We start from the raw sequence: 17,595 nt of genomic DNA on the forward strand, positions 1-17,595 counted from the left end.
GAAAACATTAAATGACACATTAGACTAGAATATACAATCTTTTCAAGTGCACATGAAACATTCTCCAGGATACATCATATGTTAGGTCACAAAACAAGTCTTTACAAATTTAAGAACATTGAAATCATATAAAGTATTTTTTAACCACAATGGCATAAAACTAGAAATCAATTACAAGAAGAAACTGGAAAATTCACAAATATGTGGAAACTAAAGGGCATGCTACTGAACAACCAATGGGTCAACAAAGAACTCAAAAGTGAAATAAAAAAATACACTGAGACAAATGAAAATGGAAATACAACATACCAAAATGTGTACCACAAAAGCAGTTCTAAGAGAAGTACATAACAATAAATATGCACCTCAAGAAACAAAAATAATCTCAAATAAAAAACCTATCTTTACAACTCAAGAAAATAAAAAAGAACCAACAAAGACCAAAATTAGTAGAAGAAAAGAATTAACAAAGATCAGAGCAGAAATAAGTGAAATAGAGACAATAGGAAACACCAATGAAACCAAGAGCTGGTTCTTCGAAACGACAAACAAAATTGATAAACATTTAGCTATACTCACAAGGAAAAGAGAGGGTTCAAATAAATAATATCAGATATGAAAGAAGAGATGTTACAACTGATACCATAGAAATACAAAGGCTCATACATGAGTCCTATAATCAAGTATATGCCAACAAATTGGACAACATATAACAAAAGGATAATTGGACAACATATAAGAAATGGATAAATTCCTAGAAACATACAACCTTCTAAGAGTGAATCATGAAGAAATAGAAAATCTGAACAGACTAATTACTAGTAAGGAGATTGAATCAGTAGGTAAAAACTGCCCCCAAGACAAATGTTCAGGACCAGACAACTTCACTGGTAAATTCTACCAAACATTCAAAGAATTAATACGGCAACTTCCCTGGTAGTCCAGTGGTTAAGAATCCACCTTCCAATGCAGGGGATGTGGGTTCAATACCTGGTCAGGAAACTGAGATCCCACATGCTGCAGGGCAACTAAGCCGGGCACCGCCAAATACTGAACCCACGCACCACAGCTAGGGAGCCCATGTGCTGCAACTACTGAGCCTGTGCGCTCTGGAGCCCATGTACCATAACTAGAGAGAAACCTGTGTGCCACAATGAAGAGCCCGTGAGCTGCAACAAAAGATCCTGTGTGCTGCAACTAAGACCCAACACAGCCAAAAATAAATTAATTAATTTAAAAAAATTTGAAAAGGAATTAATATCAATTCTTCTCAAATTCTTCCAAAAAAGTAGAAAAGGAAGGCAACCTCCAAACTCATTTTACAAGGCCAGAATTACCCTGATACCAGAACCAGACAAGGACACCACAAAATAAGAAAGAAAGAAAGAAAGAAAGAAAGAAAGAAAGAAAGAAAGAAAGAAAGAAAGGAAGGAAGGAAGGAAGGAAGGAAGGAAGGAAGGAAGGAAGGAAGGAAGGAAGGAAGAGAAAGAAAGAAAGAGAAAGAAAGAAAGAGAAAGAAAGAAAGAAAGAAAGAAAGAAAGAAAGAAAGAAAGAAAGAAAGAAAGAAAGAAAGAAAAGAAAACCATAGGCCAATATCCCTGATGAACATAGATGCAAAAATCCTCAATAAAATATTAGCAAACTGAACTCAATGATGCATTAAAAGATCATATACCATCATCACTTAGGATTTATCCTGGGATGCAAGAATGGTTCAACATCCACAATTCATTAACTAAATGAAGGATAAAAATCATATGATCATCTCAATAGATGCAAAAAAAAAGCATTTGACAGAATTCAACATCCATTTATGATAAAATTACTCAACAAAGTAGGTAAGAAGGAAATGTACCTCAGCATAATAAAGACCATGTATGACAAGTCCACAACTAACATAATACTTAGTGGTGAAAATCGTAAAGCTTTTCCTCTAAGATCAGTAGCAAGGCCAGGATGCCCACTCTCACCACTTTTATTCAGCATAGTATTGGAAGTCCTAGCCAGAGTAGTTAGGTAAGACAAAGAAATAAAAGGCATTCAAATTGGAAAGAAAGAAGTAAAACTCTATTTGCAGAAGAGATCATACTATATATAGAAAACCCTAAAGAGTCCACCCAAAAAGTGTTAGAACTAATAAATAAGTTCAGTAAAGTTGCAGGATATAAATCAATATATAGAAATCTATTGCATTTGTATACACTAATAAAAAATTATCTGAAAGAGAGATCTTTAAAAATCCATTTATAACTGCATAAAGAGAATAAAATACTTATGAATAAATTTAATCAAGGAGGTAAAAGACCTGTGCCCTGAAAACTATAAGATGATCATGAAAGAAATTGAAAAAGACACAAATAAGTGAAAAGATATTTTGTGCTCATGGGCTGAAAGAATGAATATTGTTAAAATGTCCATACTACCAAAAGCAATCTACAGATTCAATGCCATCACTACCAAAATTCCAATGGCATTTTTCATGGAACTGGAAAAAAATCATAAAATGTGTATGGAACCACAAAATACCCCAAATAGACAAACAATCTTGAGAAAGAACAAAGCTGGAGGCATCATACTCTCTGATTTCATACTACATTACAAAGTTATAGTAATCAAAATAGTATGATAATGGCTTAATAACAGACACATAGATAAATGGAACAGAATAGAGAGCCCAGAGGTAAACCCATGCATATATGGTTAATCAGTTTACTACATAGGAGCCAAAAATATACAATGGGAAAAGGACACTCTCTTCAATAAATGGTTCTGGGAAAACTACACAGCCACATACAAAAGAATGAAACTGGACCACTATCATACAACATACACAAACATTAACACAAAATAGATTAAGGACTTGATTGTAAGACCTGAAACCATAAAACTGCTAAAAGAAAACATAGGTGGTGGTGATTTTTTGCATTTGATACCAATAGTAAAGGGAACAAAACCAAAATTCAAAAAGTGGGACTACTGTGAACTAAAAGTTTTTGCACAGCAAAGGACACAAAACTAAAGGACACCATCAACCTACTGAATGAGAGAAAATATTTGCAAATCATACATCTGATAAGGGGTTAGTATCCAAAATATATAAATCATTCATATGACTCAATGCCAGAAAACCAAAAAATGAGATTTTAAAAATAGGCAGAGGATATGATTACACATTTTTCCAAAGAAGACATACAGATGGACAACAGGTACATGAAAAGATGCTTAACATTCCTAATCATCAGGGAAATGCAAATCAAAGCCACAATGAGATATCACTTCACACCTGTTAGAATGGCTATTATCAAAAAGACAAGAAAAAACAAGTGTTGCCTAGGACAGCCGTCCCCAACCTTTTTGGCACCAGGGACTGGTTTTGTGGAAGACAATTCTTCTTCCACAGGGTGCAGGGGGGATGGTTCAGGCAGTAATGCGAGCCATGGGGATTGATGGGGAGCGGCAGATGAAGCTTCCCTTGCTCGCCCGCCACTCATCTCCTGCTGTGTGGCCTGGTTCCTATCAGGCTGTGCACTGGTACCGAGGACCCCTGGCCTAGGATGTGGAGAAAAGGGAGTTCTTGAGCTCTGCTAATTGGAATATAAATTGATACAGTCACTATGGAAAACATTACGGAGTTTTTTTAAAAAATTAAAAATAGAACTACGATATGATCCATTGATTCCACTTCTGGGTATTTATCCAAAGGAAGTGAAAACACTAATTTGAAAAGATATATACACCCCACTGTTCATTACAGAACTACTTACAATAGTCAAGTTATGGAAACAACCTAAGTATCCATCAATAGATGAATGGACCAAGAAGATGTGACATACATATATATATGGATGAAGAAGATATATATTTATAATGGAATATTATTCAGCCATAAAAAAAGAACAAAATCTTGCCATTTGTGACAACATGGAAGGAACTGGGGGGATTATGCTGAGTGAAATAAATAAGACAAAGACAAAATACCATATGTCTTGCTTATATATGGAGTCTAAAAACAAACCCCAAAACAAACAAAATAAGCTCATAGATACAGACAACTGATTGGTGATTGCCAGAGGCAGGGGTTTGAAGGCTGTGGGTAAGAGGAATGGGAGAAGAAAGTCAAAAGGTGAAAACTTCCAGTTATTTTAAATAAGTCAGGGGAATGTAAGACACAGCATGGTGACTATAGTTAATAAAACTGTATTGCATATTTGAAAGTTGCCAAAAGAGTAGATCTTGAAAGTTCTCATCACAAGGAGAAAAAAATCTGTAACTATGTCTGTTGATGGATATTAACTAGACTAATTGCAGTGATCATTTTGCAATATCTACAAATAGCAAATTGTTGTATCACATACCTGAAACTAATATAATATTGTATGTCAACTATACTTCAATAAAAAAATAGGAAACGTATGTAGTATGCTCTTGAGATAGCCTGTATTATCCACTTACAATCCCCTAAAAATGTGATAATCTAGAGAATAATACTTTTTTTTATTTTTAATTTTTACATCATTCTCTCTAGGTGCCATCTTGGTGTCTCAGAGAAATAGAAAGAAGAATCCTTTTTTTTTTGAATGACAGTATTTAATATTTTAACCCATTTAGGAGGCAAACATTGGAGACCTTTCTAAATGAGAACTAACTCTGGAGAAACAAAATAAAATTTTAAAAATGAAAAAATGATGACCTCTCTTCCATGGGAAAACTTAGTTTTACATCAAAGTTAACATATTTTTCCTTGTTGGTAAATGAGCCGAGAAAGTTCAACTCCAAAAAACCAACAGTAAGCATATGAATTTTAGTGTTGCAAATTGGGGAAGAATCCTTGATTTAATAGATCTTTATTTCCTCTATCACTGATTTACTATATCACCTTCAGAGTTTATCATTAGTCACATAAAAGAACATGCAATAAAAACATGAGCTTTCAAAATTTTCAAAACTTTAGTGATTTCTTTAAAATGTTTTTCTGGCACACAGTTGAAGTTAGAGGATGTGAGTTAAGTGAGGACACATTTGATGAAGAAGCTTCACTTAAAGCAGACAGCACTCTTTCCCACTTCCCATTACAAAGATTTGATATATATGTCAAACCCACTCATTTTCACACTGATTTATGCCACTTACTTGATAGATCAAATAGTCAAATTGAGATATATCAGTCAAAATGACTTTTGACAAATTAATCCCAATTCAAAATGGTTTTATTATGTATAATGTAGAATTTTATAAAAATAAAATTTTAAAATAATAATTTTATTTTTATAATCATACAGGAATAGTGTTACTAAAAATGACAAAGTTTACATGGTTACTTTTTGTTAAAAGAAACAAATAGGATACAATTCATTTTGTCTTTTTGGAAATATATACTCCATCAAGTGTTTAAATCTTCAAATATTTTTCAGGTAAAGGAGGTAAAGGATTCAAAGAACTTTTAGGATAGATTGTTATCTTTAGAAACTTAGCCCTTATTCACCCCACTAGGAAAATATGGTGAAATCTAAAGTAAAATAGCATTTATATGATACTTTTAGACACATTGCTAAATTTGAGAAAGCATCTCTGTGATTAATTCTCCACCAAGACCCTAAAAATTAGAATCCACATGTGATGAGAAAAGTATCTTGATCTAAGCAAACCTCTTTAGCGTTTTTCTTCACAAGGATACTATTCTATTTTATCACATCTAAGATATCATTCAATAAAAATACTTTCTGATTTCACATATATTAAAATGTGAATAAATGTGCATTTTAGAAATGATTAAATACAATAGAAAAGGCATTAATACAAGAGTGCATATTTTGGAAAAACAAATAACAATATCAACAACAAAAGAATTTAATTTACTTAATGTAGTCAAATATCCCCTTCCCCTTAAAAAAAATTATAGAAAGCCATTTGGTAGCATGTATGCAAGGGATGTAGGTGTACTTTTCATCATGGAATGAAAACTCTCCCCTCAGAAATCAAGATTGTCCAAACAACTGTTCATGTTCTTAAAATATTGTGAGAGTTTTAGACACACAGTAAAACTGTATCTCCTGAATATTTTAGACAATAAAATGTTGAAAAACAGACTTTAATCATCATACCAACAGCTTTCTCATTTCTTCAGGAAATGTGTTAACCCTCAGCAAATACTATTACATTAAATATACCTTACCCTTTTATTTATAGAGATATTTACTATGTTTGAATTAAATGCTCAACTTATTCCTACTTTTACAATTTCTCATATGTTAAGAATAGTATCATCTGATATGAAAGATGCATTGTTTAGCCTGTTTGTTTCCATTAATATGAATAAAGGACACGTTATTCCTGGCTGTTGAAGGCTAGCTTTGAAGAAGAATTTTCTATAATGTCCTGCTTTTTTGTGGTCAGGAGCACTGGTTGTAGATCAGTCTTATTTAAATATTTTGGATAATATTAGGGAAGTAATTTAACCAGAATTTCTTTTTCAGCTTCCATAAAATATTAACTATAACCCTTGGTGTTTCTTTTCCACTGAAATTACAAAAAGACGTAGTAATGTAGCCCAATCCTGCCAGAGGCAGCTCTCCTCTGATAGGTAACTTTGATTTAAGGACTCCTCAGCAACCTGGATATTTTCAGTGTTCAAGTAAATGACATTAATATTTTCATATATATTCATCATTTATTTCTAACTCTTATTTTTTTGATATCTATTTAATAAAGTTTAAGGATACCAGTATCAGTTGAATATAAAAATACATAAAATACAAAAATGTATGGAATGTTCTATACATATATATCAATTAAGTTCATTTGTTATTTATTCATGTGTTATTTAAGGCCTGTGTTTCCTTACTGATTTTCTGTCTGGATGATCTGTCCATTGATGTAAGTAGGGTGTTAACGTCCCCTACTATTATTGTGCTACTGTTGATATCTCCTTTTATATCTGTTAATATTTGTCTTATATATTGAGATGCTCCTATGTTGGGTGCATATATATTTACAATTGTTAAATCTTATTCTTGGATTGATCCCTTGATCATTATGTAATGTCCTTCTTTGTCTCTTGTAACAGTCTTTATTTTAAAGTCTATTTTGCCTGATATAAGTGTTGCTACTCAGGCTTTCTTTGGACTTCCACTTGCATGGAATACCTTTTCTATCCCCTCACTTTCAGTCTGTATTTGTCTCTACATCTGAACTGAGTCTCTTGTAGGCAACATATATACGGGTCTTGTTTTTGTATCCATTCAGCCACAGTATGTCTCTTAGTTGGAGCATTTAGTTCATTTAATTTTAAGGTAATTATTGGCATGTATGCTCCTATTGTTATTTTGTTAATTGTTTTGAAATTTTTATGTAGATTTTTTTTTTCCTGTCTTCTTTTGTTCTCTTCTCTTGTGATTTGATGACTGTCTTCAGTGTTATGTTTGGATTCTTTTTATTTTTTTGTTTTTATGTATTATAGATTTTTGGTTTGCAGTTACCATAAGGTTTTTTTGTATAGTAGTCTATATATACACGTGATGGTTTTAGGTTGCTAATCTCTTAATTTCAAATGCATTTTAAAAACCCTGCATTCCCTGTAAAAGGAATCCAAATTGTAAAGGAAGAAGTAAAACTGTCACTGTTTGCAGATGACTTGATAGTATACATAGGAAATCCTAAAGATACCACCAGAAAACTACTACTGGAGCTCATCAGTGAATTTGGTAATGTTGCAGGATACAAAATTAATATACCAAAATCTGTTTCATTTCTATACACTAACAATGAAGTATCAGAAAGAGAAATTAAGGGAAAAAGTCTCATTTACCATAGCATCAAAAAGAATAAAATACCTAGGAATAAACCTACCTATGGAGGCAAAAGAACTGTACTCCAAAAACTACAAGACGCTGATGAAAGAAACTGAAGATGACACAAACATATGGGAAGATATACCAGGTTCTTGGATTGGAAGAATAATATTGTTAAAATGTTCATGCTACTCAAGGCAATCTATGAATTCAATGCAATCCCTATCAAAATACCAATGACATTTTTCACAGAACTAGAACAAATAATTTTAAAATTTGTATGAAAACACAAAAGACCCTGAATAACCAAAACAAATCTTAAGAAGAACAGTGCTGGAGGAAGCAAGCTCCCTGACTTCATGCTACACTACAAAGCTACAGTAATCAAAACAGTATCGTACTGGCACAAAAGCAGAATGTAAATCAATGGAACAGGATAGAGAGCTCAGAAATCAACCCATGCACTTATGGCCAATTAATCTATGACAAAGGAGGCAAGAATGTACAATGGAGAAAAGACAGTCTCTTCAATAAGTGGGGCTGGGAAAACTGGACAGCTGCATCTGAAATAATGAAATTAGAACATTCTTTAATACCATATAGAATAATAAACTCAAAATGGATTAAAGATCTAAATGTAAGACAGGATACTATAAAACTCCTAGAGGAAAACAGGAAGAACACTCTTTGACATAAGTTACAGCAAGATCTTCTTTGACCCACCTCCTAGAGTAATGGAAATAAAAACAAAAATAAACAAATGAGACCTAATGAAACTTAAAGCTTTTGCACAGCAAAGGAAACCACTGACAAAACAAAAAGACAACTTACTCAATGGGAGAAAATATTTGCATATGATATGATTGATAAGGGATTAATATCTGACGTATACAAACAGCTCATACAACTCAAAATCAAAAAAAAACAAATGACCTGATTAAAAAATGGGCAGAAGAACTACACAGACATTTTTCCAAATAGAAATGCAGATGGCCAACAGGCATATGAAAAGATGTTCAACATCGCTAATCATCAGGGAAATGCAAATCAAAACCACAATGAGATATCACTTCACACCTGTTAGAATGGCTATCCTCAAAATGAACACAAATAACAAATGTTGGCAAGGATGTGGGGAAAAGGGACCCTTGTACACTGTTGGTGGGAATATAAATCAGTGCAGCCACTGTGGAAAACAGTATGGAGGTTTCTCAAAAAAGGAAAAATAGAACTACCATATGACCCAGCAATTCCACTCCTGGGCATATATCCCAAAAAAATGAAAACACTAATTCAAAAAGATACATGTACCCCAATAATAATAATAGCATTATATACAATTGCCAAGATATGGAAGCAACATAAGTGTCCATCAACAAATGAATATATATACTAGAAGAATACATACACCAGAAGAAAAAAATGAATTACTTCCAAGTGCAAAAGTCTGTATTATCTAATAAATTCTACTTCAGTTTTGAACACCACTGTGTTAAAAACAAACAAACAAACAAAAAAACTATTGAGTAGTTATCCAAAAACCCACCTGTATTTCAGTTTTCTCAACACTTTCTCACTACTATAAGGACTGGAAAAGCTAAGTATGCATGTTGTCAATCACCATTTTCAGACAGTTGCCATATAACACAGTTAGGAGTTATGTGGTATAAGTTGAAGATTTTTGTGTGTGTGTATATATATATATATATATATATGCACACACACACAATGGAATATTAGCCATAAAAAAGAACAAAATTTTGCCACTTGCAGCAACATGGATGGACTTGGAGGGCATTATACTAACTGAAATAAGTCAGACAGAGAAAGAAAAATACTGTATGATATCACTTATATGTGGACTCTAAAAAATACAACAAACTGGTGAATATAACAAAAAAGAAGCAAACTCACAGATATAGAGAACAAACTAGTGGTTACCAGTGGAAGGGAGGAGTAATATAAGGGTGGGGGACTGGGAGGTACACGCTGTTGGGTGTACGAAAGGCTCAAGGATGCATTGTACAACACAGGGAGTATAGCCAATATATTGTAATAACTGTAAATGGAAAGTATACTTTAATATTGTATAAAAATATTAAAAATAATAGGAATAAAAAAATAAAAAGAGGATTGTTACTTTATTTATATAATAAAAGAAGTGAAAGTAGGTAGCTACTGATGTGAGATCAGTAGCTCAAGATTTCAGATGATTTCCTTAGTTGTCTCTCATGGTCACAAAATGGTCCTTGAGACTTCAAGCTTTGTAACCATCATTCAAGGCAGGAAGGAACTTGCTGTATCAGGAAGACCCCTTTCCCAAAAGCCCCTAGAACACTTCAACTTATACCACATATTTCCTAACTGTGTTATATGGCAACTGTCTGAAAATGGTGATTGACAACATGCATACTTAGCTTTTCCAGTCTTTATAGTGGAGGTGAGAAAGTGTTGAGAAAACTGAAATACAGGTGGGTTTTTGGATAACTACTCAATAGTTTTTGTTTGTTTGTTTGTTTGTTTTTAACACAGTGGTGTTCAAAACCGAAGTAGAATTTATTAGATAATACAGACTTTTGCACTTGGAAGTAATTCATTTTTTTCTTCTGGTCTTATAATGGTAAGGATGTTATTGGTGATTCCATCTCTATATTAATTTTAAATTATTGAGGTTTCTGAAAATAAACTTTAAAATGATAAAACCTTAATTTTATAGGTTATTTCTTTTTATTTCTTATATTTTAGGAAATCCAGAATTTTATTCCTGAAAAATGAATATAACCCTCACTTTTATATTCAGTATGTTTCTATAATCTATCTACTTTCAGGAAATACTCTTATACACTGTTTGCAAATTCTCTATAGACAGATTTGTCATACGCTGAAGGTTCCAAGTCTCTACAAATCTATTTTTCTTTACAGTTATTTTCCCCTTAGGTTTTTATGCAGCTTTCAAATCTGATAAGTGATAATGTCTCATAGGGTATGTATTTCTGAGACACATATACAAATCTGAACTATTGTGCTGAGGTAAATGATTAATCCAACAGACAGCTCCAGATGTCAGCCTAGTTTAGTATTTTAAAATTACATTACCCCTTCAGCACAGGACGATCTATATTCCCATCTCTTAGTCCTTATTTGTCTGATCAATATGGATTAAATGATGTAACTATGACATACACTTTCACATAGAACACACCAACCATATCTGAAAGGCAGCAAACTCTAAATAATAGCTTGGAAAACATCCAATCATATTAATTTAATTTTTGGAAGACTAAAAATAAGTAATATTCTGAGAATTTCTGAGGTCTAGCATAGGTTGAAAAGAGACATAAAGCCATATGTACATCATCAGTCATGATGAGTGGTATGGATGGCATACCAAACAAGCTCTCAATGGTCAGTGCCATTGTGGCATTAAATCATTGCAAGCCAGAGTGCTACTCTTGCTGCTCTTGGTGATTGCACTGAATGGACTAATTGATACTGATCTATTGCTGAAAAATCAACTGTTATGACAGTGTGTGTGTTGGGGGTGCAGGGAGGGAGAAACCAGCTTTCATAAAACTGTGAGTCCTTTTATGTTAATGAAAGGGTGAAACAGCGAGCACTAGACCAGGAGAAAAATGTCTGCTCTGAGAGATTTTTTCATTGGTAATTCAAATTTCTAGTTTGGATGATAAGAATTATTCCACACAATATAATTATCATTCAGATTTTATTCCTTTTTTGGCATAATTGCATGGTGGTAAGATTTGCGTTCAACTGAACAAATGCTTGCTTAGATTTCAAATACCTAAATTACACAGATAGATTAATTAGAAATTAATTACCAACTTTACGAATGATTCATCACAGAGTACGTGGCCTACAGCGTTTATGTCTTTTTAATTTGACATAGATAAATATTTAACAAAAGTTTAGTGGCCTGCAACTTGGTGGACTGCAGTGACTAACAGAATTTGCCAAAAATCTGGAACTGGGAAAAACAGGTACCTTTCTCCATTTCTGTCTTAATATTTGTGGAGTACCTACTAGGGTATATATAATTTCATGTATAATATCAGTATAATCCTCACAGCAACCCTGGGTATTTTGGAATCACTATAATCACTTAATAAAGGAGTAAATTAGGGGCCAGAGATTTTAAGGGACTTGCCAAATGGCACACAGCTTGTAAGTAGCAGAACTGGGACTGGAGCCTGTGTTCATCAGCTGCCAGAACCTGCAGCTATTTGCACTTGATGCCAGGGAAGTGAGAAGCAGAAACCAAATAACCACTGACCTTTTGCAAAATAAAATAACTAGAGAACCAAATAAGATAAAATGAGCACAGTATATGTCATCTTTGCTCCCCCAAACATATACTGGAGATTTAGAATAGTAGAGGAGATTTCATTTGGTAAAGGCACCAGAAATTTCACCTGAAACAAAAGGATAAAATAGAGCAGGCAAAAGTATGTAACTCATTTTCAAAAGCAGAGTCTTAATATAAAAGCATCATAATACTATAGGTACTTTTTGTTCCTCTCACACTTTTAAGAACAGTACTGGTTGATCTTGACATAATGGCTCATTGCTGATGATTCTCACAAATAACTGTATGTGAGTTTGGGCATGAGGACCAGACAGAGATATTCTCATAATGCTAAGAAAAAAGATAAAATAATATCTTAAATATCACTGCATATTTAAAAAATCAAATAAATGTTTTATAAAAAGTAACAGAAAACGTAATTAAGTTTAAAAAATAAAAGTAATGAAAGATATATTTCTCTTTTTGATGTTTGTTGTGATTTTGCATGAAAGACTATCATTATGTGTAAGGCTCAGAAATTAACAATGATTTCATTATTCATTTTTTTTACATAAGAAAAGATGGGTCTTGAGAAATTTTGCTATATGCCTAATGTTTGTCAGCTTGTTAACAGTAGCTTTATGATTAAATGTTTTAAAATATTTCAACTTCAGCAACCATTTAAAATTATGATTTTAGTGTTATTAATTCAACATGAGTAATCCAATATGATAAATAATTTATCAAACATCAATGTATCCTGAATGAGACCTTAGAACGCCTAAGACCCCAGAAAACATGGCTAAAAGTTAAGCTGCATATCCCTGTTGTCCAAAACATACACCTCATGCATATTTGCTATGAAAATAACAAAAGGTTGACTTATCAATCACTGTCTATGTCTATATATAAGCTAGAATTTAAGATAAAGTCAGAAGCATTTCATAGTAGAATTAAAACAAGGGTGCAGTAGGTCTAAGAAAATTTCAAGTTTTATCTCCATATCCTTTGGAGAGCTTTCTGAGAGACCAAGGGATCAAGAACAAATTACACTGCATTTCTCCTTTGCTCCTGAAGACTTTCATGAGGAGAGATCAGTCAACTGAATGCAAAGGCATTCAAGGAAAGAAGTAAAAAATGCACTGCCTACGAAATGTATAACCTATTCTACCTATATTCTTGTTTGATAATGATAATAATACAATAAAACCATATATTACACAGTAGCTTACAATGCTTTCTTATATTGTCTAGTCTGATTCTCTAAATCACTCAATAAGTAAGTATAGACTACCATGTTTCAAAGATTCACCTTGTGAATATGCATTTAGACAACTGACATTTTAAAAATGTTTGGGCTTCCCTGGTGGCGCAGTGGTTGAGAATCTGCCTACCAATGCAGGGCACACGGGTTCGAGCCTTGGTCTGGGAGGATCCCACATGCCGCGGAGCAACTGGGCCCGTGAGCCACGATTGCTGAGCCTGCGCATCTGGAGCCTGTGTTCCACAACAAGAGAGGTCGCGATGGTGAGAGGCCTGAGCACCGCGATGAAGAGTGGCCCGCTTGCCACAAGTGGAGAAAGCCCTCTCACAGAAACGAAGACCCAACACAGCCAAAAATAAAATAAAAATAAAATTAAATTAAAAAAAAATGCTTAAGAAAAAAATGTGCACCTTTTTTTGTAATAATATTTACTGAGTTGTTAGTTTGTGACAAGTACCGCTCTAAATTCCTAACAGTTTCTTACAACAACACTTTAACATACATAGTAATGACCCTTTTCCTGATAGGGAAATTGAGGCATAATATTTATAACTTAGCCAGGGTTGTAAAACCAGTAAATAAGTAATCAGCTTTTGAACTCAGTCAGGAAATTCAACTCCAGAGTTTCTAATCAGTAATGAGAAAGTTAATCCTCTTTCTCATTCCAAAGATGTGTTAAGAAAATATCTCAAAAAATTAAGAACAGAAAAATATAGACCCTTCTGCTTTTTGGATGACACTTTAATTCTTAAGTTTGTTTCATCACCCAAGTCACCTAATGATGCTCACCAATGCTGCAATCCATATAAAAGGTTCAGACAAAATTCTCATTAACAGCTGACTTCCTTGTTAGAATGGGAGGTGTTGCATCTTATGTATCTATCTTATATAGAAGTGTGACAGGTAATTGGTATTGTTCTTTTTGATATCAAAACATTTATAAGAAGGAAACTTAAAGCATTTGATCTGAGGAGTAGAGAATAAACAATTCATTAACTTAAAATAAAGCCAGGAATTAGGAGAAGCATTTTGAGCATTTGAGTAGAGATGCCTAAATGTGCCAGAATCAAATAAATACACCAGAACAGGTATATCTTTTAAAGATGAGGAATGATGTTTGGGGTAAGGGAGTGTGATGGTTAGTTTTTCTATGGGTGCAGTTGTGTGAGGCATGCTGAGATATCCCTTCTAAGGTGAAGGATGAAGTTGCTGCATCTGATCTCTTCCACAATGGGGAAAAAAGCAAAACACCTAGGAGGCCTCTTTGGATTTGGGAAACAACACATTCCTCAGCTGGGTGTGTAACTCTGGCTCATTTACTGAGTGACCTGAAAAGCTGATACTTTGAGTGGGGCCCTGTCTTAGTCATCTCAGGTTGCTATAACAAAATACCATAAACCATGTGGCTTATAAACAGCAGAAACTAATCATCAGCTGCTGTGCAAGCTGCTCTGCTACTTGGGCCCATGATCCAGAAGACCCAGTGATTCTTGAAGGATCAGTGGCAGATACAGATGCTGTTTGGGACCTTTGGCAGACCCCTATAGGTAAATTGCAGCATAGGCCTTTAGAATTTTGGAGCAAGGCCCTGCTGTCATCTACAGATAAGCAGTTTCCTTTTGAGAAACAGCTCTGGGTCTGCTGTGGGGTGTTAGTAGAGACTGAACCCTTAACCATGGGACACCAAGTTACCATACAACCTGAGTTACCTATAATGAACTGGGTGTTATCTAATCTATCAAGCCATACAGTTGGGCATGCACAGCAATGTTCTATCATCAAGTGGAAGTGATATGCAGGTGACTGGGCCTGGGCAGACCCTGAAGGCATAAATAAGTTACATGAATAAGTGATCAAAATGCCCATGGTCCCCATTCCTTCTACACTGCCTTTACTCTCTCAGTTTGTACCTATGGCTACATTGAGTGTTCCCTATGATCAGTTGACAGAAGAAGAAAAGCCATGGGCCTTGTTTACAGATGGTTCTGCATGACATGCAGACACCAACCAAAAGTAGACAGCTGCAGCATTATAGTCCCTCTCTGGGACATCCTGAAGGACAGTGGTAAAAGGAAATCCTCCCAGCAGGCAGAAATCTGAGCAATTCACCTACTTGTTTACTTTGCTGGGAAGGAGAAATGGCCAGAGGTGTGATTATGTAGTGATTCATGGACTGCGGCCAGTGGTTTGGCTGGATGGTCAGGGACTTGGAAGGAACATAATTGAAAAATTAGTGATAAAGAAATCTGGGGAAGAGGTATGTGGATAGACCTTTCAGAACGGGCAAAACACATGAAAATATTTGTGCTCATGTGAATGTTCACCTTAGCAGAGGAGGATTTTAATAATCAAGTGAGTAGGATGACCTATTCTATGGATGTCAGTCAATTTCTTTTCCCAGCCTCCTCTGGGAATAGACTCATGAAGAAAGTGGCCATGGTGTCAGGAATGAAGATTATGAATGGGCTCAGCAATGTAGACTTTCACTCATCAAGGCCAGCCTGGCTATGGCCACCACTGAGTGCCTAGTCTGCCCACAACAGAGACTAACACTGAGTCCCCAGTATGGCAAAATTCCCTGAGATGATCAGCCGGCTAACTTGTAGCAGGTTGATTACATTGAACCATTTCCACTGTGGAAGGGGTGGTGTTTTGTTCTCACTGGATTAAATACTTTGGATTCAGATTTTTTTTTTCCCTGCATACAATGCTTCTATCAAAACTACCATCTGTGAAATGCAGACTGTCTTAGCCACTATCATGGTATTCCATACAGCATGGCTTCTGATCAAGAAATTCATTTCACAGCAAAAGAAGTGTGGCAGTGGGCCCATGCTCATGGAATTCACTGGTCTTACCATGTTCTTCCCATTCTGAAGCAGCTGGCTTGAAAGAAGGATGTAATGGTCTTTTAAAGACTCAGTTGTAGTGCCAGCTAGGTGGCAAACCTTTCAGGGCTGGGTTAAGGTTCTCTAGAAAACTGTATATGCTCTGAATTAGCTTCCAATATATGGTGCTGTTTCACTGATAGCCAGGATTCACAAGTCCAGAATTCAAAGGGTAGAAATGGGAATGGCATCACTCACTATTATTCCTAGTGACCCACTAACAAATATTTGTTTTCTGTCTCCATGACGTTATGTGTTGCTGGCCTAGAGGTCTTAGTTCCAGAGGGAGGAATGCTTCCACCATGAGACACACATTGATCCATTTAACTGGAGTTTAAGACTGCCACTCAGCCACTTTTGTCTCCTCACATCTCTGAATCAACAGGCAAAGAAGAGAGTTAATGGCATTGTCTGGAGTAATTGAACCTGACCACCAAGGGGAAATTGGACTGCTGCTCCACAGTGGAGGTAAGGAAGAGTATGTCTAGAACACAGGAGGTCCTTTAGAGTGTTTCTTAGTATTACCATGCCCCATTATTAAGGTCAATGGAAACATACAACAATCCAATGCAGGCAGGATAGCAATGCTCCAGACCTTTCAGGAATGAAAGTTTGGGTCACCCCCCGCCAAGTAAAGAATGATGGCCAGTTGAAGTGTTGCATTCTGGAATACAGAATGAATAATGGAAGAAGGTAGTTATAAATATCTGCTATGACCAAATGACATGTGACTCATTACAGAAATGAGGATTGTAGATGTCATGAGTATTTTCTCCTTATTTTGCTATGAATATGTTTGTATGTTTATGTGTGTGCCTATATACACATATATACATACATACACATGTAAATATATATATATTCAATATGTATATCTTTGTTTTCTTTCCTATTTTATGCCATTATCACATAACATAAAATGTATTGATTTTATATCATAATATTTAAATATTGTTAATTTTATATCATAGTATTTAAGTTATGGGATATCAAGAAGAGGAGTAAACATCACTCAAGGAATTTATCTCTTCTTCTGGGCAAGAGGATAATGTGTTTTTTGTTGTAAGGAAAAGAGTTATATCATGTTAGGCAGAATTATGGCTTTGCTATTGTATTTATCTGGAGAGTAAGTATGGTTTAAGGGGATGCATATGATTGCCAAGTTGACAAGAAGTAGACTTGTGATGATTGATTTTATGTGTCAACTTGACTGGTCACAGGGTGCCCAGAAAACATTATTTCTGGGTGTGTCTGTGAGCATGTTTCCAGATGAGATTAGCATCTGAATTGGTAGACTCAGTAAAGTAGATTACTGTCTCCAGAGTGAATGGGCATCATCCAATCCACTGAGGG

Source organism: Balaenoptera borealis (assembly GCF_965194805.1).
Source record: "Balaenoptera borealis genome assembly, chromosome: 5".
NCBI lineage: Eukaryota > Metazoa > Chordata > Mammalia > Artiodactyla > Balaenopteridae > Balaenoptera > Balaenoptera borealis.